Here is a 14,386-nt window from a genome sequence, read left to right on the forward strand (position 1 = left end):
GGGGGGCGGGAAGGGTGAGGATACATGCAACCACAAGCATGAACTATTAGATACTCCTACATGCCCCGCATGGGTCTCAGTGCGATGGAATGCAAGAAGGTACAGAATCGTATTTCTTTTTATTACAGAACATTTTATACTTATTGTACAAAATTATTCTCACAGTAATATTGAAAGAACGGAAAAGTTCTTAGCGTCCTCCATTTGCAAGGGAAGGAAGGCTCAGAGTGGTATTGACGAAACTCGGCCTCTGTTCATCGGTGCCAAATAGAAACGCAGAGACAGAGTTCTGGGTGAAATAGGAAAGAATCCTGTATTGCATTGCCAGGCAAAGGGGGCTGCAGCAGGCAAATGCCCTCAAAACTGTGTCTCCCACTTGAGGAGCCTTATAGTGTTCAAGGAGCAGAGCGTGATCAGCTCGTGGACATTCTTCTGATTGGCTGGTGGTGAGGTCAGTGGGAGTCAGCATCATCAACCTTCTGGTTCCAACCGGTCTGGGGTGTCCATGCTCCTGGGCAGCATCCGGTTAACGTCTTCCACATGGTGAGGGTTTCAGTATCTGCAAAACAGCTTAAAGGATGTGGCTCAGGGTAGTATCTAGAGCCCTTGAGGAAGAACTAGAGGCCCTTGACTTTAATGGTTAAAGTATTTTTATTTTGTCTTGCTTGACTGTTTTCCTTTCTTTCTGTATTTTCTCACTTCTCTGATTAAACTTATTCTTTGACAAGGTTTTCTTACAGACAAAAGGCAGGTGGAGGACATGGCGGCGGGTGTCTATTCTGGGAAGGCCTCATAGGGTCCTGCTCGGTTACAGTGGTAGTGAGTTTACCAGCAACTAGTTAGTAGCAGAACTGGAACTACATATTCTTTCCACTCTTCAATTATGTGGCAGGTAGACGACCATCCAATTGAATATAATAGCTGCAGAAAAGACCCTTGAGTCATTTTCCAAGGAGAGCCTCCAGTGGGACTCTGGGGAAGCTCTTCCCTACAGTGGCTTCCCGAAGGGCATTATCAGTCCAGAAAATTTTCAGTTTTAGTTATTGAAAGAGCCTCTTGTAATTGACTCATTCCCTTTCATTTTTAAGTTTCAATCTGATAATCATAATTGATTTAAATTTCTCTCCCAACTCGTGCCCTTGACACAGCAGGCTGCATTTGTAAATCTTAGAGAGTAACAAACTTGGAGAGGTTATCAATTCCTTCAGACCCATCTTTCCCCTTTTATAAAAATACATTGTAGCAATTTTTCCAACATACTGAAATAAAATTGATAATATAACCTATTTCCTGAATAATTTTTTTCAAGTTCTGCATACTATAACTCTAATATCTGCCAGTATTTTCTAATAAATCAATAAGTTGTTCAATTTATGAACTCAGTTTTCACCCTAGAAGATACAGTGGAACAGCCGATGCCTGTCCCATTAAGTAACGCCCCCTCGCCTAAGGGCAACAGCTGCAAAGGCTGATTATCAAGTAACTGGCATCAGTGAAGTGATTTTCCAAAATGGTGACTAGCTCTTGTTAAATTCCAAATGAAACAAAGTATAATCTTTTCTCATTATACACAGTAGCTACATTCCTGGAACAATCAACATATGTTAAAACATGCAAAAAATACTTGGTTCGTATGTAAAAACCTGAGTAAGGGGCTAGGCTTGGATAATAGTGTCCTTAGAACATTTGAAAAGTATGTGGAATGAAGGACAAATATTCATCGTATGGGGCCATCTCACACATTGCAAGATAATGTTGCATCCTTGGTCCAGCCCCATAAATGTCCACTGCAATGTCCATATTATTGTGACAAGGCATCCCAATGAATTTCCAAATTTCCCCCAAGTAGCAGTAACACCTTAGTCGAGAACCACTGTTTGAGAGACTTGAAGAGGAAGGGGATATGGTCTACCTTCTCCTCGCCCTCCTTCCTTTATATGCTTGTTATGATCTGGCAGGCAGGAGTGGAGGTAACCCCTCTTGTGGCAGGGTTGCAGCTCCTTCATACTGCTGACCCATCTTGTTGGTTACATGCTCAGAATCTTTAGATAGAGTCTGCCACTGTCCTCCTGGGGTAGAACCCTTTACTCCAAACTTTGAGGAACTTCTGTGTGACTGGAGGACTATTATTTTAGGTTGATTCCCCCCCTACCCCCACAATGACGGCTTCACACAAAATCCATCTCCTGTTCTGAGTCCTTGGGAGGTCTGCTGTCCCTGTCTCCCTTCCCCACTAAAGTCCTACTTCTGAGACCACTCCATCCCATTTCTCCCCGTGCTCTTTCCCCCACTCAAGGAGTACATGCTTCAGAAGTAAACTGAAGGCTAAGACTGGGAAATCAGTTGCTGGTCTTGCTTTTTTACAATTTTTTAAAGCAATTCTTTTGGGAGCCTCCTCTCTTGACCTCAAAAAGGAGGAACTAGCTGAATACTGTCTTACAACTCATTACATAACGGGTAGCTTACTGGGCATAATCACCAATTTGTCTGTATACCACAATGCAGAAATGTTCACTGCAAATAAACAGGTGAAAATGTAGGAGTGTTTCAAAGTTATGAAATGCATTGTCTCCTTCCAGAATTGAGCCAGTGCATTTTTATTCACTTTGGCTCTCGATATTTCTTCTTATCTATTACTACATGAGAGTAATTTAGAAGAACATATCTGGAAGGTATGTGGGCATAAAAAGATCAGGATTCCACTGAATAATCTGAACAGCCAACTGGTAGAGAATTTTGGACATTGTAGTGATTATTGATAATCATGTAGGAGAACCCTGATAAGGCACAATGGTGTTAAATAAAATCATGTCAGGAATACATGACTTGACAAATTAAGTCTCTCCCTTAATATCAAACGTGGAAGGAATTCTGGTTAACCATGTGTGAGCAAGGAGATTCGGAAAGCGAGGAGAAGTTAGTAATTGCAAGGCTAATTGTTCCGTAAGAAACTAAGGCAAGTCCTCAGAATGCACAGATGAGTTATCTTGATCTTAAGAGTGAGACCAAATGCCAAACTCTACAGCACTGCATGGCGCTGCCTACCCTCTAGGCCCTGCTAACACCCCTCTCTTCCTCACTTTCTGGGCTTTACAACCTCTAACCTACTTAGAGTACCTAGACTGCGCCTTCTCACCACAGGGCCTTTGCACCTGAAGCTTCTTCTGTCCAGGACTAAACTGAATTTACCCTCCTCTGCTCCTAGCCAGCTCCTAGCCATATTTTAGAGCTGAACAGACTCTCCTAAAAAAAAACAGGTCAGCTCCCTCTGGTAGAAAATTGTGTAATTTTGTAAATATCTCCTTTTTCCCCCCAAGATGAAAGCCCCATTTGTTCATGTGTGCACTGATGACCCCTTTATGTCTAATTCAGTACCCCGCTTAATAGGAACTTTAAAATACTCAAATAAGTGAGTGAATAAATAAAGAACTTTTATCTATGATTGTATAGCTAGCAGGTAAGTACGAAAACTCAAGCCCACTTCCATAAAATTCAAGTTCATATCTGCTCTGATCATAAGACACTGCCTCTCATAGGAGAAGGAAAGAAGGTTCCAAACTTGTCAGGAAATTCATTAGGTATTTTTCTAACATTACTATTTACATATAAATAACATTTTATTTGATTTATTTAAATAAATTTATTTAAAATTATTTAATTTTAATAATTAAATGTTTTAAATTTTTTTAAACAAAATAAAAACATTTCACCTTAAAACAAGGAGATAAAGATCAAAAAGCCTAGTGTATGCTCTCCATTTAAAAAATAAATCTTACAATAAGTAGTGTTTTAGTGTTAAATTAACACTAGATTTCTCATAATGACATATATACAATTTTCTAGTTTGTGTCAGATCAAGGGTGTGTCACAAGGGCTATCAGAAATACATACGAAAAATCAAACCAATGATTTTATCTTTCTATTGATATTTGTTAGCCAACAAATAAGACTGATTTGAGCAAAACAATGTTCTTTAGAATATATATATAAAATCAAAAGACAAAAAATTGATTAAATGTAACGATTCCATTCCAATTCCCTTCACTGATTCTGTATATTTCTAAAATAATATTAAAAGCAGCTGTAGTTAGGGGAAGCAAGAGGCTCTTTATAAAGTCCCTACTTCATCAGAATTGGCTCCCTTTGGCTTTCCCACACGGTGGATTTAAATTCCTGGAGATTTTCTCGTGGAAAGGAGGGTGGGGTACATGTAGGAGAGAGAAGCTTTTCACCTGCTCCCTGGTTACAATTCAGCTCTATGTGTCTTAGAAAGACAACCAGATATTCTCAGCTTTCTACAACCTATCTTAAAAGGCAGCCACACATCCAGGGGACTAGGCAGAGGGAAGAGTCAATTTAAGTTGCAAAGAATAAGGGGGTGCATAGTCTGTAGAGAACTTAAACACGATACTAAAACCAACTAAGGGTCCTCTGCTCTTTCTCATCCCCGTGCAGCTTCTCAGTGATGAAATGTTCCCCCTGCCTGCTGGAGAAGGCTGCCGTGCCCACTGCCAGCTTGAGCAGGCTACTCTTTAAGGAGAGTTTCTTCCCAGAAGACTCAGAGCCTTATAGAAGTCGGATGTGTTCCAATGGAAACCATCCATGATGAGTCCTCTGAAAATGAGAACCCAGTGTGTTTTTGTTTTTGTTTTAAATACTGGGCTGGGTGGGTGAGAATTTAGCTTAAGAGAGATATGGGGGTAGGGAGCCCTGAGTGGCAGGGAGAGTGCTGCTTGATTCAAGAGTCTTTCCTTTCTGAGCCTGTCCTTTCTGATGGGCCTCTTGAGTGGTGTGTGAGGCTCCCCCGGTCTTTTCTTTTCTGCTGGGCACACACTGATGTGGTGAACCCACTCTGGACTTGGGAATCGTCTGAAATGAGGATCTGCCTCTATTCTAATTCTGCAGGGAACACGCCGCTGCTCTGTCTTCTGAATTGGTCTTTATTTTCCCAAATGCTAGCCTGCCTTTTATAATTTGATTCTCAAGGAGGATTATATTTACTATGTCACTTGGAAATAGACTTGTGGGCATTCTCACGTTAGGATCAGCAACCGACATGAGTGTCCTTTTCTCTCCTTTTTCATTTGTCCAGTTGGCATACTTTTGCTTTCAATTACGAAAGTAATTGTTGAAAAATTGGGAAGGACACAAAAACACACAGACACACAAAGAAAATAAAATTCTCCTGGAAGCACAGTACCTAGTGATAATTATTTTTAACATTTTGATATATGCCTTTCTGAGCTTTTTTTTCCCTGTGATCAGTGTATTAATATTTAAGACATCAGTGAAACAAAATTGAGATCATACATGAAAAAAAAAAAGACTCTGCCAAGAATTGAGCCAAAGCAAAAATTACTATTTTCTTCCCTTTCTTCTCCAGTCGTTGTTTAGAGTCCTCTCACCTGGTCTTCTGTGGGGTGACTGTGACCAACTCCTTGCTGGTCTCTTTATTCCTGACCACGCCAACTCTTACATGTCATACACTCAAGATGCCTCTTCATAAGCACGTGTCTGGCTATAGGGCTCACGTGCTCAAAAATCTCCAGAGTCGAATTCTAGCTACTAAATTCCTAGAGGTCATGGGTGGTGTCTAAGCCATTTTTAGTCACCACAGGACTTAGTTCATGGCGGTGAATGGAGTAGTCACTTGCTAAATTTTGCCTGAATTATTTAAAAATTCAACTAGTAAATCTGCTATGAAATTTTCTTTAAATGACTGCCCTATAATTAGGCATGTTCCACAAATTTGCATCATTTATTCAACACATACTTTTTTTTTTTTTTTTTCGGTATGCGGCCTGTCACTGTTGTGGGCTCTCCCGTTACGGAGCACAGGCTCCGGACGCACAGGCTCAGAGGCCATGGCTCACGGGCCTAGCCACTCCGCTGCATGTGGGATCTTCCCGGACCAGGGCACGAACCCGTGCCCCCTGCATCGGCAGGCAGACTCTCAACCATTGCGCCACCAGGGAAGCCCAAAACATACTTATCGATCATTTAGTATGAGTTAGGTAGGCATTTGCTGTGTTGAATAATTTTGTCTAAAATCTGCTTTTCCTTGAGCAATATGTACATTTAGAAATTTTTTTTTGACAAAAGAAACGGGAAGACAAAAAATGCCTGTTTCAAGTATCATTTTTAGGCTTCACATCTATCATTTTTCATCTCAAAAGAGAGCAATGCATGGGTCATAATCTGCTTTTTGCTTTTAATTAGAGTTGCCTAATGACTGATTTTGAACCTCTCAGCAACTTCACTGATTCCTTGATTTTTGAAAAAGATAAAAAGAAAATATTAGTCAATATCTACACAATACATGCCTAAAGATAACAGGAAATAAGAGATTCTCTGACATGCTTACAAACTGGATCAAACAAGAGCTTATAAGTTATTAATTGCTGAGATAACTGACAAGGGGTCAGCTTACAGGCGCAAGCCTGAGGCTCGGTCAGATTGCCATCTCTTGTAGTCCGGTCTCCTGCAATGTCACAGACAATCTGTCATCACAGAGCAGGTGGCCAGGCAGGACTATGGGTGTGGATATGGTGACCATGTCAGTTGCTAACTACAGCCTGCACTACAGCTAGGAGGAGATGATAGCTATTAAGTTGCACTTTGCACTGGACAGGGGCCAAAGTGTTTACCCTATAACCCAAACCCATCTTTTGTCTACATAGGCCAGTCCCCCTATAGGGGACAGTATGTGTTTTATTAATTCATCTACTGTGAACCAAAAACTGCTCTAGATGCTGGGGTCTGACAGTTCAAAAAGAGAGACAGAGGCCCTGCAGTCTTGGACTTGGCTTTCTTGATCATCTGTTCCAATCTGCTCATCTATCTTTGTCAGGTCAATTACAATACCCACCTGTGTCTCTTAGAGACTCAAAAAAGGTCCTTAAACATTTCTAAGCTCCCTTAAATTTCCAAGAGGCATTCCCATTTTTATATTCTGTTAAATACCAATGTTCGTTGCAGCAGCAGAATAGAAACAGCATTATGGCAGATGTAAGGGGACTTTTTTCACTTGTCTTTACCACTAATTCGCTATTTGATCCTAGGCCCATGGTTCTCGGCTCTGGCTGAACCTAGAACCAACCAGGGAACTTAAAAAAATGCCAGTGCCCATATTCCACTTCAGACCACTGGGAACAAAATCTCCAAGAGTGGACCTGGGCTTCAGTATTATTTTGAAACAACACAACTGATATTTATGTGCAGCTAGTATTGGGCAAATCTCTTTGTACTTTCTCAACTTGTAAAATGAGGGTAATCATAATTCCCTCCTTAGCTCATAAGGATTTCTTATCTAAAATTTAGGTTGTAGATGTCAAACAATTTTAATAAATAATTTTAATATCCACACAACTAACATTTTTTTTTGGTCTACACTCAGAAATTCTTAAACAAATCCAAAGATGGCTAAGACTTTTGTGTGACAGGATAACATTTTAAAAGAAAGGGAAAATAGTATGTAGTTTCTGAACTTTTCTGACTCGTAATTGCTACGGACTCTTTAGGTCATGCTATGTAAGATTCTGAATTTTTAAAGAAACAAGAGCATATAGTTTCATTACTTCCAGACACTTCCAGTGGTAGCAGAATCAGCAGCATTAAAACCATGGATTAAGACATCCATAAATTCAGTCCATTTTCCCCTTAGGTATCTTGGTTATGACCATGTTCAAGGGCGACTGTCCGGGCACTGTGGTCACCACTAAAACACTGGCAGTTCTCAGAGATTCTAATCAGTGACCAGCAACTGAAGATGCAGTGAGAGAGCTATATATCATAGACAATGCCAAAGAAAAGAGATTTACTGAAAAACCTAAAGTACGATCTCTCAGGGACGTTGCTTCAGAACTGGATTGTAGGGAACAACTTCCTCGTACAGAGGACCCCAGGGACTTCGTCTTGAATCCCTATTGATGGAGTCCTTGAATCAATGGTGAGTTCGTGCAAACTTAGTAAAAAAGTTTCTGTCCTCTAGATAAGGTCCGCTGTTAAGAAAACTAATGCGACAAACAAAATCTTCCTCGGAGTGGAATTTGTTTAAAATGTCTCTATTGGAAATTAAACCCTCAGATTATAATAGAGAGGGGATCATAGGAAAAGAGGAACACATAGAAGAAGACTGTGATCCAGCAAGAATGCGGTACCTACCCCCTTTATTGATCACATAACGACACTCTGTACTTACAAAATCAGAAAGTGCACAAGCAGCTTCTTTCATTACAGAGAGGGAAAGTACTCTTGTACTGTAGGGGCATCCACTTTCCTGGATTACTCATTGTATAGAATTCTGCATAACAAAAACCTTAGCATAATCATTATTAGTAATGACATGGCCTGATTATGTTGAACCCAATTACATAGAATATTTTTTACTTTATGGGTATCATTTTTATGGAAATTTACCAATACTAACAACATTGAGTAATTACTATGATCAGGAACTATGTCAAGCGCATTATATACATTTTATACTTTTTCATAATTTCTTGAAGGCGATTTGTGATCTAGGTTTTCCAGACAAAGGTATTGTGACACACAAAGGTTAAAAAACTTCCCAAGGTCATACAGCCAGAGGTGAGATTCAAACCCAGGTAGTATGACTCCAAAGCTTTAATTCTTAGCCAGTCTCTGTTCTTTTCTGACCCACTAGTTGATCTAGATAATGATTCTGCCATTGAGTTACTGACTGGTAACCTCACCATTGATAAGGTTTTGGGGTACAAACTAATGTCCTCAATGTTCTAAGGGGCAGAAATGGAAACTGAAAGTATCAGGATTTTGCACAAGCCCAACTGTTGACTATAAGTTCCTCAAATGCAGAAGTGAAGACCTCTGGTGTCCAAAGACTGTGACAAATTCAGAGGAAGTGGGTGACTTTACAGTGACGGAGCACTGAGGAAGGATGGGTTATAACTTTGAGTCTACCGGGAAGGCTGATTCCACCCACCAGCAGGGCCACTGACTACATGGGGTTCAACTGGTCAAAACAAAACAGAGAAGCAAAAATTTAATTTCAGGAACAAGACCCCAGGGAGGAGGAACGGTAGCACTTAGAAGTCACCAAGAATCCCCACAGTCACTCTTGAAGCAAACCCAGGATCCAATCAGCAGCAAACAAAACCTGGTCCAGCGGTTCCCCTGAGGTTCCTGGGTATGGGAAAATAGCTAATGCTAAGCTCCACTCTCTTGCTGGCCAGGCTGCAGATGCTATAATGCTTTTTTCTTATGTAGAAATCAGTATCAGACTGAACCCATGAAGGAGCAGATGATAGGTGAAGACGGGCAGAGTAGGAAATGAGGTGGGAATAAGCTAGAGCTATATTAACACACTGAAGGAGCTCCAAGAAGTGAAAAAACAAAACAAAACAACGATGGTACCTCTGACCTAAGTAATTCAAGGTACTGTAAAAGTGAAAGGAATTACAACAAAGTACTTGTTTTCCCCATGATGAAAAGTGTTGACTGTTTTAATACAATATTAAATATTAAAAGTAAAATTTGGGGTACTCACGATCACATGTCTAATTTTTCTGTAGACTGGCCTAATTCACAATATTTTCATTTGGTTTGAAAATGAGTTTGCTAAAAGATCCCCTGAAGGTTTCCAGGGAAATAGTTCATGAAAATCTGAAGCACCTTTAGAATATATCAACTCTTAGTGATTTCCCTGTGGAGTCTGCAAAATGGTCATGCCAACTGCTTTGGCTAGATAACAGTGGAGGCCCATAACTGATTCTTAAGTCCAAAGGAAAGAATGGCAATCAATATGCAAGAATAAATTAGGAAATAGTGTTGCCATTGGAATGTAAATCACCACCTTCCTACATACAATATTTTTTCTTTCCTAAGTCAGAGCCTGTAGCAGCCTGTTTCCTTACCTAGAGCGTTGTGCCAGTGATGTAGCCTTTGATAATTCTTGTAATAAGAATCCAGTCATGTATGACATTTAGGAGGGAGCAAAGGGTTTGATTTCCCTCGGGGCCCTGGAACCCTTATAAAAATGCCTTTAATGAGAAATGAAAGGAAAAAAAAATTAGGGGGTCAGAAATTGAGCCAAATCAAAAATGGTGCCAAATCACTAGGTACTAGGCTACCTTTTAATGGTTCTATAGGTAATAGAGAAAACTACTTACTTCAAGTAGTTTGTTTTCCTCAAATATCCAAATTAACCTAAATATCGGTCTAAATTGGAAAAAAAAGAGGAATAAAGAGAACCAAGATGTCATCTTAATGCCTTCTCTGCTGCCGACAAGATGGATTTTGGACACCACTGGAATATAGACATTTAAGAACACGGCTTTTATCACTCCATGTCACAAGCATGCTTACACTTTCAAGAAAATCTGTGCTTTCACTAAGTGGCCCATAATAGCAATAACAGGCCTCACCCTTTCTACAAAACCCGTTCCAACGAGATGTAATCCACTCACATTTTCATTTAGGTCTTCCATTCAATCCCTTCAGTTAGCTTTGTCCTATTTCCTATGGGTGGAGTCTTTAGTTATATGCTTTTCTCAATGTCATTTACAAAGCAGCCACTTGTCTCTCCAAGCCCCTTTCCTTGAGTGTAAGCCAAATGTCTGCCTCTCACACTCTCTTGAAGTCAGGACCCTATGTAATTTTTGGCTGAGGACGTATGCTAACAGAGAGGTGGTGACCTGTGTCTCCCCTCACGTCATTCTGTTCACACCCATTGGTCAGTACAGTCTAACAAAAAGTTTGCGTGGAGAGTGGCTTCCAAGACAGTTAGTTTAATTCATCGCAGAGGAAAGGAATATATTCTTAGGGAAGAATGATTCCTGGGAATATACAAGACAAGAAGAAGCTTGGAGTTTCCTCCGTCAAGCTGAGTGTCCACAACCACTAGGATGATGTACCAAGCCCCTGCTCATTAAAGAGCAGTTCTCATTCAGAAAGCATCACCATCACTTGTGAGTTTGCTAGAAATGCAGATAACAGGCCTGTTTCAGATCTACTGCATAAGAAACTGCAATCTCCAGGTGATTCATATATGCATTCATGTTTGAGGAGCATTGGCCAAGAACATGGTTCTCAGCTTTGGTTACACATAGGCACCAACCAGGGAAACTTAAAAATAATTACTGATGCCCAGGTCCCACCCCCAGAGATTCCAAGCTACTCTGTCTGGGGTGTGGCCTAAGCACTGGGAGTTTTAAAAGCTCCCCAGGAGATTCTGAGGTGCAGTCGGAAGTTGAGAGCCACTGGCAAAGAGGCAGAGGAGGGCTACTTTTCCCAGCCCCCTGCTCTTTGCCTCATAGTCAAACAGTGGGATTCCTGGAGTCCGAATCTCTCTTTTCCTGTGGCCTGGCTGCCCAGAGCTGCGCTGTAAGTACGGGGGAAACTCTATTAAGAAACTTAACTTTCTGTCTAGTACTTTGATCTCCCTCCCACTCTCACCCTCCACATAGCTGCCCCTGATGCCCCACACTTTAGCAAACCACACCAGGGGCGGACATCAACTCGTGCTTTAAAAATACAAACTTGGAGTCCACCTTGAGAGCTACATCAGAGTCTCAAGATAGGACGCTACAATCCGCATTTTTAACTAGCTTCCCAGGTGTGTCTGATGTGCAGTCAGGACTGTGAACTCCACAGCGGGTCTAGCCTTACATCCTGCCAAGTCATTAAGGATTTGTAAGGATGAATGAGCTGTCAAGAGAGCAAGGGCCTGATGCAATGCTCCTTTTTTAATTATGGCGAAGTGATGTATTGGCAATGATAATGCTTCTCTTGGAAAGGGCAATGAATGGTTCGTCGATTGCTGCATTAGATCTTTCCCAACTTAACCTTAATGCTCAGCTTTTACTCTTCTCTGTAGTTTTAAAAGCTGCAGGGCTTTCACATTAAGCAGCCTCTTGGTCTTTATTCCCAAGTGAGCTGCAATCTTTGAGGGAAATACCAAAAGGGAGAATCTTTTGGAGTTCTTGGCTGGGGAATTAACAACCCCCACCCCCCCGCCCCGCAATCCTTATCTGCTTGTGTCAGCAGCTCCTAGCCAGCGTATTGCTGTGCAGGTCTGGTAAGTAGGAAAAACACGGAGTGAGGATTTCAGAGAAAATCATTGATACATCCCCGGATCCCTCTGCTAAAGGAACGCTTCCTTTAGCGGGGCGATAGAAAGTGGAGGAAGAAAGATATATCTGGCTGAACAATTTCAGAGGTGAGAAACGGGTGGGCGAGCCGGGGTGGCGGTTCTGTCTGTGGGTGAGGGGAGGAAGGTGGCAAAGAAAAGTTGCAGCGTCGGTCTGCGCGTGTACTCCATGGGCTGGGCGCTGGGGAAAGCGCTAGCGTGCGGCCGGGACGCACTGCGGGGCCGAGAGCCGGGAGGACGTCGAAAAACCTTCTCCGCGGCCGAGGCTGGGAGGCTGGAATTGCTGCCCGCCCGCCGGTAGCTCCAGAAACGCGCCGGCTCCGCTCGCCCGCGGTGACCGAGGCCGCCGGGGTGGGGGCGCGCGGGGGGCCGGGGCGCCGGCGGCGGCGGCGGCGGCGGCGGCGGGGCGGAGCGCGCGTGAGAGCGAGTGCGAGGCTGCGGGCGGCGGGCTGGCGGGCGAGTGTGCGCGGGAGGAAGGGAGGGAGGGGAGGGGAGCGGAGCGCGCGCGCCGCCCGGGCCCCGGCCCTCCCAGCCTCCCGGCCTCCGCTCTGCCTCCCGCCCGCGCGCACCGGCTGCCTGCCGCCGCCGACGCTCCTGCTCGCGCCGGCGCTGCACTGGAGCTTGCCCGCCGCCGCCCGCTTTGTGCTTCCCCCCGAAGATGGGAGCGACCTTTCCCAGCTCGGGAGCTATTTAAAAGGAGGGAGTGCGCCGTCTTTCCTACTAACGTGGAGGAACTGGGGAAGGATCCAGCCGCACTCTCCCTAAACCAGGTAGGATCTTCGGAAGGGCAGCAGGAAGGATTTGGTCAGACACCGCCAACTGTTTTCCATTTGTTCAGAAGGCTACACTTCCCCCCGCTTTGGCAAAGGACCAGCTCCTAAATTGTGTGTGTATGTGTGTGTCCCCACCCATTTTCTGGGGGTGTCCGCGCTTCTCGGGGAGTGAAATTGCTCTGGCTGGTGCGTCTGGGCGTTGAGGGTGCCCGCCTGCCAGTGCCGGCTGCCGGAGCAAGAAAGGGCTGCTGAGGAGAGATGCTGCACCCTGCACCGCGCTGGGCTTAAGGATTCAGGGCGCGAAGAGCGAAGTCCACCCGGAATGCAGCGCTGCTGGGGATCCAGGCGTCCCCACCCACTGGGCTCTGCTCCGCGGTGACCCCTCCTCCCGGTAATCCCTGGGGTCTTCCCCAAGGCCGCACTCGCGAGTCTCCTCTTTTCCGGCCAGCCCTGGGTGCTCCTTCAGCATCGACTGCGGAGAGGAGGGAGGTGTGGCCGGGGCGAAGGGACAGGCAAGGGAGAGAAGCGGCGGGGGAGTGGGCTGCAGGGTCCCAGTCTCTGGGCACCCAGCCCGAGTGTGCGTTGGGGATCCTGCGCGCAGAGGCATCTTTCCCCAGGACATTCGAAGGGAACTTTGCCGCTGCATTGTCTGCCTCTGGAGCTTCGCTGGCTCTTGGGGAAATGGTCTGTGTTCTGAGACGTGAGGATATCCTTCTTGGATCCTCCTTAATGAAGAAGGGGGAGGTCTTATGGGTGGACGGTAGGCTACAGAAACCAAATCCACCCAGGCGATGCTTTTAAAAATATAGTATGTGTGCCTCCGTGGTTTTTCAAATCCCCCTTCCTTTATGGATTGTGTTGACTGATGAATGGCTTGGGCCGGCAATTCGTATTTCCCTCTCCAGACAAAGTGGCAATGGTTGGGTTGGGAGCAGAGCGATCAAATTTAACAAAGAATTTTGTGAAAAAAGCAATGTGCTTGGTGTCCGCAGTCGCTGGAAAGAAAGTCCTGCTTTGCACTAGGTATTCGTTTAACCCCTCTTTGCCTGGCTCCCTTGCTGGCGCTGTCTGCTGCTAGTCAGCCACTAGTGGTTGTGAATATAACAATACAAACTTTGTCCTGCTGGAGGTGTAAAGACTAAAAAAAGAAAAAAAAAAAAAGGATATCAGTAGGAGGTGAAGTGGAAGAAGCTTTTTAAAAAATGACAGATGTAAAGACAGTACAGGCATCCCTGTCATGGAGGAGCTAGTATAGTAGGTGGAGAGTCTGATCAGATGTGGTTAAAGGCATAGCTTGGGTCTCTCCAAATAGGAGCAACTGAACATCCACAGTCTAGCATCTGTGTGAAGATTTCCTAAGGGAAATGGGGAGCAACCAGGAGGGGATTCTGAAAGCATACCTCCCACCCACACTCCCCAACATACACACACACACACACACACACACTCTCTCTCTCTCTCTCTCTCTCTCTCTCTCTCCCTCTCT

The 14,386-nt window shown here is 43.9% G+C and overlaps 1 protein-coding gene across 2 annotated transcripts in view; it reads left to right on the top strand.

Moving 5' to 3' along the window:
- The window catches only part of SLC8A1 (solute carrier family 8 member A1), a 426,549-nt gene that overhangs the window by 54,950 nt on the left and 357,213 nt on the right, over nt 1-14,386 (top strand). The window contains exon 2 of one of the 2 annotated variants that reach the window (XM_007445748.1): nt 11,445-11,593. The gene's annotated coding sequence lies outside the window, so the exon portion shown is untranslated. Of the gene's footprint in view, nt 1-11,444; nt 11,594-12,713; nt 12,898-14,386 lie in introns of those variants that run through there. The other variant, XM_007445756.1, reaches the window with a different exon arrangement.

This window comes from Lipotes vexillifer, unplaced genomic scaffold (genome assembly GCF_000442215.2).
Source record: "Lipotes vexillifer unplaced genomic scaffold, Lipotes_vexillifer_v1.1 scaffold278, whole genome shotgun sequence".
Lineage (NCBI taxonomy): Eukaryota > Metazoa > Chordata > Mammalia > Artiodactyla > Lipotidae > Lipotes > Lipotes vexillifer.